The 9,714-nt window shown below is 37.2% G+C and overlaps 1 protein-coding gene across 1 annotated transcript in view; it reads right to left on the bottom strand.

Annotated features, from left to right (window-relative positions):
• Positions 1 to 3,503, bottom strand: part of LOC144965790 (uncharacterized) — a 39,776-nt gene extending 36,273 nt beyond the window's left edge. The window contains exon 1 of the mRNA XM_078901507.1: positions 3,202 to 3,503. The gene's annotated coding sequence lies outside the window, so the exon portion shown is untranslated. The remainder of the gene's footprint in view (positions 1 to 3,201) is intronic.
• Positions 3,504 to 9,714: the final 6,211 nt, after the last annotated feature.

Genomic DNA, 9,714 nt, shown 5'->3' with positions numbered 1-9,714 from the left:
GAGCACGTTCCGTGTAAATTGCTCTATATAAAAACTCAAGTTTTTGTTTTTATTTCGATTGATTATATCGCAATGCATAAGCTTGGGTAAGTCCTAAAAGGGTTGGTTTTACAATCCAATTGAATTCGATCCCATAAAACCTATTAATATGAATATTTCACAAACTCGGGCTGTTTTTCCTTATTAGTGTCTCTTGTTTTAGACAGCTTTCATTTAAAACAAAAGAAAACTAAAAACACAGAGACAGAGTTTGGTGGGTTGATATAAAAGAATGGCTTTGTATCGTGGCATAGGAATATTGATCACACAAGGATAGAAAGCCATCCTTGGTAGCAAGCATCATTTAACAAAACAATAAAAAGGTTGTTGTTATCAACGCCGTACCTGACAGCCAAGGGTTTTCAGTTATAATATAAGAAAAGCAATCCTTCAGAGTCACACAGCCCATATGGAGGAGTCTATCCTGGTTTCTGTAACAAGGAATAGCAATTGCATGCTACCCTTTGGACAGGACGTTAGTTTATCGCAAAGTATTTTCCGCAAAATTGACCAGGCCCAGGTACCGAATTACTTGAACAGGACAGAACAGATGTGGGGGTCAAAAAGAAAAAAAATCTCGGCTTTACCTGGGATCGATTTCGGGCCATTTGCTTGAGAAGCGAATGCTCTATCAACTGAGCTACGGGGACCCCCCCCCCCCCCCCAAGACATAAATATTTTAGATCAGCCCTTGGCTTATGCAGATCAAACCTGAGACCTATTGATCGCTGGGCCGATCTCCTGGCATAACACATGATGTTTTATCATTTTACTTGTTTACTTGTTTACTTACATAATAGCGCAGCTGTCCAACAATCGGAGGTCTGCGAGTTGAACCCCTGTCGATGAGCTTAAATAAATGGATTATTTTTTTCTTTATGAGTATTTTATCAGCTTTGTTCTCCGTCTTTGTCCATTCATGCACACCTTGTCAAATTTCCAAGTTGGAAGTTTCAATGTTTGTTCAAGCTCTACATAAAGGGTCAATAAATTAGAAAGTGGGTGAGAATTGCCGGTATCGGATTGATAAGGTAGATAAGAAATAATAATATATCAATACTTCCAATTGGAGAGCTACGCACATGACAATAGCACCACGGTCTTTGATGTATCGATGGAGTAGTAGTGTTAGTAGTAGTAGGAGTAGTAGTAGTAGTAGTAGTAGTAGTAGTAGTAGTAGTAGTAGTAGTAGTAGTAGTAATAGTAGTAGTAGTAGTAGTAGTAGTAGTAGTAGTAGTAGTAGTAGTAGTAGTAGTAGTAAATAGGTAGTAGTAGTAGTAGTAGTAGTAGTAGTAGTAGTAGTAGTAGTAGTAGTAGTAGTAGTAGTAGTAGCAGTAGTAGTAGTAGTAGTAGTAGTAATATTAGTAGTAGTAGTAGTAGTAGTAGTAGTAGTAGTAGTAGTAGTAGTAGTAGTAGTAGTAGTAGTAGTAAACCACAGATTTCTTAATTATTCAGGTTTCTTAACCGTGACACATTGTCTCAAAACGGTATTACTTTGCGTTGGAAAACATACGTGCCATGATAATATTATGACGTGTTTTAGATATAATGATACTGAACCATTACTCTTCATATACGACTTGGATGTATAGAAACACTGCTTATTGTTATTAATAGTATTTCCGTCTCCCTACTTCCTGTTTTGTGTTTTTGTAGAGATGGCCAAATAAAGCAAATCTCGTCTGTTTTATCGTAAATAATCTTAAGTCAGATCACATTCAATGAGCATCACTAGAGTGAATTACAAGGTATCAGAAGTAAAAACCAAGTTTAGCTAGAAGTAAATCTAATACTGAAATTATCAAAAATATTAAATTTAGTTTCTTGAAATTTAAGAATTTATACTCACCCCCTCAATTGACGTGCACTTAGCAGGTCTGATAACCGAAAGCAATTATGGGCTTGGTATAACATTGCTTTAATGGACAATATTTTGCGATTGTTTAAGAGGATTTCCATTACAACAATGAGCCCATAACAATTTGGGTCACCAACCTGCAAATATGTATACGTCGCAGCCACTAAAAAGCCCATAAAATTCAACAAAGTTTCACGGTATCTATATCATACCATTCTGAGGGTCACTTGATAAACAATCAGAGCAATACGGAATGTAAAATTCTTTTTTTTTTAACTCGTGCGATTTGAATTTCGGACATAATATACAAAAAAAAACCTAGAGCATTTATAAACCGCAATATCCATTAAACGTGCTCAAAGATAGTTACAAGAGTTCCTAGCTAACAAAGGCACTTAACGTGTATGACGAGACATGACGCCTGTTAGGAATGACACTCGCCTTCGGATTGGTAGATCATTGATTCGAGTCCCGCTTTGAGAAACGCATAGTTGAGTACTTGAAAAAGGCTTTAAACTCACATTCTCTCACCATACTCGGGTGTAAATGGCCGTTAACAGCGTTGTCTCAGTCTGAAAAAAGTTGTAATATTACTTAACTCGTGTCTTGTCCTAATTGTTCAGTGTTGTCGTTGGTTAGGGACACCTTGTTAAATGCTTTGAGCACGTTTAGTGGATATGCTGCTATAATAAATCTCAATATAAAAAAGGGGAGGGGGGGGGAGTTTGTTTTGTTTTGTTGTTTATTTTTTTTCTTTTGTTGTTGTTGCTGTTGTTTGCTTTTTCTAATAGTAATAGAAATGGATTTATGGGACACAGAAGCTATCGCTTGGTTATTGCTAATGTAATCGTCTTAATGTTTATTTGAAAACTTCGCGCAAATAAATGGTTACAAATATTATGTGACCTAGAGAGTCAGTATGAAATGGATTAAAGGAGGAAAGTTGAGTTTAAAATTTTAAAAATAAAAATTATTAGGGAATTTTTAGTGTTCAGAGGGGATTATAAAACTAAATTCATTCTCCTCAATGGACACATGTAATGAGTCTTCAGAAATCTTAGGTATAAGCCAAGAATAAAATGTCCAAAGACGTGCGACAAAAATAGGAGAGAAGGAGAAAGACGAGGATAACGATGATGACGACAACGACGACGACGATGATGATGGTAATGATGACGATGACACGACGTTGACGACAACGACGATGAAGTTGATGATGATGATGATGATGATGATGATGATGATGATGATGATGATGATGATGATGATGATGATGATGATGATGATGCAATGCATCCACCTACCTATTAAAGCACAATATAATTCTTCAACATTCCAATATTCCAAAAGTCATTTTTCGTACAAGAAAAATATCCATTTTCCACACTATGAAACAACAGGAGAGACAACATTGACAAAACACACCACTCCACAAGAAATCAAACACGAAGTACTCCGCAGATTGTACTAATATGATTGATATATACCTATATCGCTTCGTATTGATGTCACATTTCAATGATTTAACTGTCTCAATACGACTAAATGAAAGACTTGGCACCTGCCCACCCTCCAATTTGCCGTTTCAATAAATGGCCCGTTCCGTTTTCTTCGATTGAATGCGAATCCCGCGACAGAGAGCGCCGCAAACTCTCAAAACAATAACAATAATATCGGAAAAGCTAGAACTTTTTTCGTTGCCAGATCAGTTATATAGAACGTGGCCTAATGTTATAGTTTGTGTGTGTTTTGTTTATTTGTTTTTGTTGTTTTTCTTGTTTGTTTTTGTTTTTGTTTTTGTTTCGTTTTGGTTTGGTTTTGTTTTTTAAAAACATTTATACCCCCCCCCCATTCTCTTTCTCTTTCTCTCTCTCTCTCTCTCTCTTTCTCTCTCTCTCTCTCTCCCTCTCTTTTTTTCTCTCTTTCTTTCTTTTTTTCTTTCTTTCAACTTATCTTCCTCCCCTTTCTCTTTCTCTCTTTTCTCCATCTATATAATTAGATTCAAAAAGTTTAAGGGTGTTTCCGACACTTTTGGGTCATAATACCAGCTCCTAGAGAAAAGAGAATGGTACAAAACACATAAAACATCAATAAGATAAATATGGTATTTGAAATTCAATGTTTGCAATACAAGATCATTGTTAATGATCAGGTACTCATTTTACACCCGAGTTCGGTGAGAGTTATGTTAGTAAAGAGGCTTTTCTAAGGACTCAACTTTTCACCGCCAAGAGCAGGACTTGAAATGTCACCCAATGAATGTAATATCAATTATATGTCTTTATCTTCTTTTGAGATATTGTATATCTCACGCTCTAAATTAAAAAAAAAAAAGAACAAGGCAAAAGGGAATAGTTGATATGATCAGCAATTCACCTTTACAGTTAGCCCGACGTATACATATATGCAGGTCTGGTATCCGAACCCACTTATGGGCCTAGTTTAACATTATTATAATGGACAATATTTTGCGTCATTTTTAAAAGATTTCTCTTACAATAGTGAGCCCATAATGAAATGGGTTATCAGACCTACAAAAAGTGCAGGTCGATCTAGCCCATAAGTCTTTAGTTATCAGTGAGACAATTGTATGTTGACATTACCTATTCTTCTTTAAAAACAAACAAACAATCCCCCACCCCCCAAAAAAAAAACCAACAACAAAAAAACAAAACAAACAAACAAACAAAAACACGTATTAAAAAATTTAGCAAGAAAACTCGCCCTTCAAATATAGCTCGGTTAAAATTACCCTCATCTTGGCAAAAACTCTCAAACCTGAGACTATAATCACCCATGCACCAACTTGACCTTTTGTTTGTACGTATGATTGTGTGTACTCGTACTTATAATGTCCGTGCATCGATTTGATCTTTTCGTCTGTTTATGTATTAACTATTATAATATATTTATAAAAAACAACAGGGTATTTTGAGGTCTTTTGACTAATGTAACCCTTAATGATTATGATATGGTATGATTTAAAGTTAAAATTTTACGTTTTGATTTGATTTTTTTTTTTTTTTTTGGATATTTTTTTTGATTTATTATTATTTTTTTTTTTTTTTTTGCAGCTTGAAAAATAATTACATTCATCCTCCTCAATAAATAGTCTATATTTTACCAACGTTTCATATTTTTATTTTGATTGTGGATTCCATTTTAAGCATCTAGTTCACACCGATGGGTCACAAATGCGCACAACAATCGACGTGCAAATATTTTCAGGTCTGATCACTGAACGCAATATTAATCATGGGCTTGATTTAACACAGAGGTCCCGATAGCTCAGTTGGAAGAGCACTCGCTTAACAAGTAAAGGGGCTGAATTCGATCTCAGATACACTGACTACAGTCGATATTTTTTTTCTGACCCCCCCCCCCCACTCACCACCCCAGCCCTTTCAACCCAGCAGTAATTGAGTAGCTGGGTCTGTTCGGTCTGACAGAAAGTACTTTGCGATAAACTGGCGTCCTGTCTAAATAGTATCAAGCAATTACTGTTTTTCGTTTCACGCCATAGAAACCGGGATAAACCTTGGCATCATGAGCCTTATGGTCCTGAAGGACTATTTATTTTAACTTAGTTGTAATGTGCAATATTTTGCATTGGATTGAGAGTATTTCCATTACAACAATGAGCCCATAACTATTTGGGTTACCAGACCTGCAAATAAGTACACGTCGACTACAACTGTTAATTGTTTTTAACATTATCTGGTGAGGAAATTTATTTCATTACGCTATATAATATGCTTTCTTCCATTGAGCTGTTTTTGATACCATATCAATCACAGGAAATTTAATTTACACCCTTCGTAATGCGCCATTTTTTGCACAACTCCTCCCCCCTCTCCCTCCAATATCAACGCGATTTCATATGGTTATTCTGAGAGTAAGGAGTAAACGTGAAAACGATTCGTCTATTTTTCATTCTTCTTTCTATGCATGAATAATCCAACCTGGCAATCCATCATATGATCGAAATCGAGAAATCCGATATTGACAAACTATGTGTTATCGATCCCTCAGCAATCGGGTGTGATTTCCTATAGAGCAGTAAAGTTAGGTGCCCCAAACGTAAACAAAAGTCGAGAAGCACGTGGCAAACCACATGTTCCTGTCTTGACAGCTCACGTTCCAATGTAAATAATAGAAAAAAATAACCTTTAAAATTTGGCTGTTAGGTGGCAAAAGAAACACATATTCATAAATACTCGATCATGCATCAAATAATGTCTAGATATGGATATTTTATGGAACAAAAGGTAAAATTTTCTAAAATTTATCAAAAGTTACAGTCAATCTATTTTTAGACCAGAGCAAATTATTGCGCTGGTGTGAACAAAACGAGAATTATTCGGAGCCTGATTTTCATAATAATTTAGCCTTATATTATTATTTCTGCAACTGTTAGATTTTATGTAAACATATTTTCAATACTGAAAGTGTATTGCCTACAACTCAAACTACAAAATTGGGAGACCTATATTGTGCGTAAATTATTCCGGTCCCTAACGGAAATCACTAGCAACTTGTTATTGTTTACGTTTGGGGCACCTAACTTTACTCCTCTATCGAAGAGCTTCTCGACCGTAGCAAGACAAAGTGCCTTAACCTTTGACTCTCGTTTTACATGCCTTCCCTCCCCTTGTTTTCCATGGCAACGCAGCATCATAACCAAATCAGTACCCCCTGAGCTCAAAGGACGCCCCATCGATTTCGGATTTTCATAACACTGTTTCGGACTGATCGCCTTAATGGCTTGAACGATAAAGGGATAAAATCAGCAATGTAATAATATTATCATGGAGATCGGGTCATGGCCAAGTACGTATTCGAGTGTCTGGGCCTTGAGGAAGAATATTCAAAACCGAAAAAAAACATTATTGTGACCAATCGTCTCAAATTAGAATTAATCCAAATTTTTAAAAAAATTATTTGCTTTTGCTGTTTGAAACATTGCTAAGCAAGGTGTATTATTCTCTCTATTGGCTTTGTCAGATTTTCATTGTAACTCATATCTGATATTGTAAATTCATATAGCTATCATGATTTATTATCACAATTTAGGTTTCTTAATCAATTCGAATCATTATTTACTTATAATAACTTATTTTCCATTATATCGTTGTATTGAATTGTTTAAATGCGATATTAGTTTGCTTACAATTCTTCAGGTTTGTGACTATATTACAGGTGTTATCATATTGAATGCCATGCAAATTGTTTCATTAAGTGTACTAAATTTCCGTAGCCAGCGTAATTACAAGTCATAAGACCGAGTAAACCTTCTAAATAATACCAAAATCAGTCTCAGCCAATCTTGTGCTCCGCTTTCTTTATAAGGATTGAACGTGTCCAATCCTTGATGGTGCCCATCCGGCATTTTGGATAGAAGTGCCGTATGGCTGTCTACGCCTCCACGTGCTTGTCCTTCATCCGGTCCATAAAAGTCTCCTCTGCCTGGTGTACCGTGAGATATCCCCCTGGGATGGAGGGATCGGGACATTCTACAATTGGTCGAATTGTGAATTCATAAGAGTGATGAACCCTCCAGTTACCGATCACTTGGCAGCATCACGTGATCCATATCCTGATGAACGCATCGCATTTGGGGCAGGCAATGTATCCCCATCTATAGAGATTGTTGGCTGTTCTGCCATGTCTCGCTCGTTTGGCGTTTGCAGGATGTCCACTGTTTCCTTGCCAGAGTTCTGAAGCCCAAGGGTTGTTTTGTTGGGTCGTCGATTAGATCAACCCCTCGTGGTTTTCGTTCGTTACATTCTTTTTGCCATGCTTCGATTAGGTCAAAATTTTCGATTTTGGAAGCATAGAAAGGCTTTCTAGATTTCAACCGGTGCGTTGCGAGAGATGTTTCGAGTACGATGTTGAGAGGCGTGTTGGTGTCACAGGTGTCCAGGCGGTTGTGTTGCTTCTGGGTAACTTCCTTTCTACTTAGGCGTGGAGGGACAATTTCGCTCACCGCTGGGAGTTGATTTTAGTGACCCTTATATTATCCTCAATGTGTCGTTGAGTGTCAAGTTTTGTGGTGTGTGTAGATTGTGACCAGACTGGGGCGCAGGCTTCTGCAACGCTGTAGCATAATGGTACATTTCTTTGTCGAATTGTGTTAGCTGTGTTTTCAATGTCATTATATGTATGTTAGCGATCTACCAAGAGCTATTTGGGCTGCGGGTTATATGGGTTGATAGACTTTGATTGCGTGGTGTTTGTTCCGGTAGAATAGAGTGCAGACAGTTCTAGTGGTTTCATTTTGAGGTATCACTTTTCGAAAAATACTTTTAGGGATTGGGCATCTCTGCTTAGTGCCAATTGTGGGTGTTGAATGTTGTTTGACCGATTTGCAATTGCGAAGTCGTCAGCGTATCCAAATTTAAAGGCGTTCATTTTTGGCGTGTCGCTTATATATGTGTTAAAGAGATCCCACGTTGTCGCGTGCAGAGGCTTAAGTACTTTTCAGGGGGAAAACTAGAGGGATTCACAACCGGTGCCAAGACTTCGACATACGGAGCCAAGACCTCGACATATGTCTTACTCCTGGGAACACACCTCCACCTTCAATGAAAAATGAAAAGCATTGTGGATGTATCCCTCTGTTCCTAACTCCATGTGAGGTTACTTGCATAACTGTTTTTGGGAGGCTAGTATGTCGGGTACACGACAAAACCATGACAACTTGTTTTGACAACAGCAAGCAAGGGTTCTTGGGGGCCTGTCAGGTGTTCAATTTGAGCATGTAATATACTCGTTGGTCTTATGGTCTTTCCATGAAATTCCTAGAAGTCTCCACATGCACTTGTTTTCAAATGTCTGGATTCTTTCATTTGTTTCTGCTGTCAATGTCGAGCTCTCATATCGATAAAGCAAGAAAGACAAACCCAAAGACTTGTACAGTTTTATTTTGGTTGGAAAGGTGATGCATTTGTTCTTTCAGATCTTATCCATCTCAGTTAAGGCAGAGATGGCCAGTGAAATTCTGCTTTTGACTTCCTGAGTTGGCGACCATCAGATACCTAGTCTTATAGCCCATCGTTATATGCTCCGATGTGTCCTTTGTATTTGTACTAACTAACGTCTTACTAGTTTTTTTTAAATCTCCATTCCGTGCGCTTCCGCTGCCTTCGTCAACCTGGTTGTGAGCTCTTGCAGTTTTTTGTTACTGCCTGCCAGAAGGTCGATGCCATCAGCGAATCGAAGGTCTTTGATCGCTCTTCTTTTTAAAAAAAAAAATCCGGCTCCATAGGGCCCAATGACTCTGAAGAACTACTTAAATAATATTAGACAGTTGCGACGAGTAACAACTAAAATGCATACCGTTTTCACGTTTTGACAGCCTTGATTATTGATGGTTGTAAATGACACTCATCATCAGACTATGTTATTTGTCTTCAATAAAAAAAAAAAATTAAAAATACCAATGAACCTTATTTTTATACTTCAGTCTTTAGAATCAGTTTTATGCGTCTCAATCTTCAGGACACATTACTGGATTGAGATGTTGGGCCACATATTAGAATATCCAAGGTAAGCTTATTTACAAGTCTGATAACCCAAATTGTAATGGGCTCATTGTTGTAATGGAATAAATATACCCTCAAACCAACGCAATATGATGTCCATTAGACGTCTACATCAATGTTAAATCGAATCCTCAAGTGCATTCGGTTGTCAGACCTTCAAATAATATATGCACGTCGATATTGCTATATATTTAATGTTACAAAGTTTTCATTTAATGTGTGACGTTGGCAAAAGTGTTTTGATTTGTCGAGCGAATGCTCAAAGGCAAAGGG

This window comes from Berghia stephanieae, chromosome 2 (assembly GCF_034508935.2).
Source record: "Berghia stephanieae isolate SIO BIC M18660-M18661 chromosome 2, UCSD_Bste_1.3, whole genome shotgun sequence".
In the NCBI taxonomy this organism is placed as follows: Eukaryota; Metazoa; Mollusca; class Gastropoda; order Nudibranchia; family Aeolidiidae; genus Berghia; species Berghia stephanieae.
The sequence above is the reverse complement of the archived record's forward strand: the minus strand, read 5'-3'. Positions and strand labels throughout refer to the sequence as shown.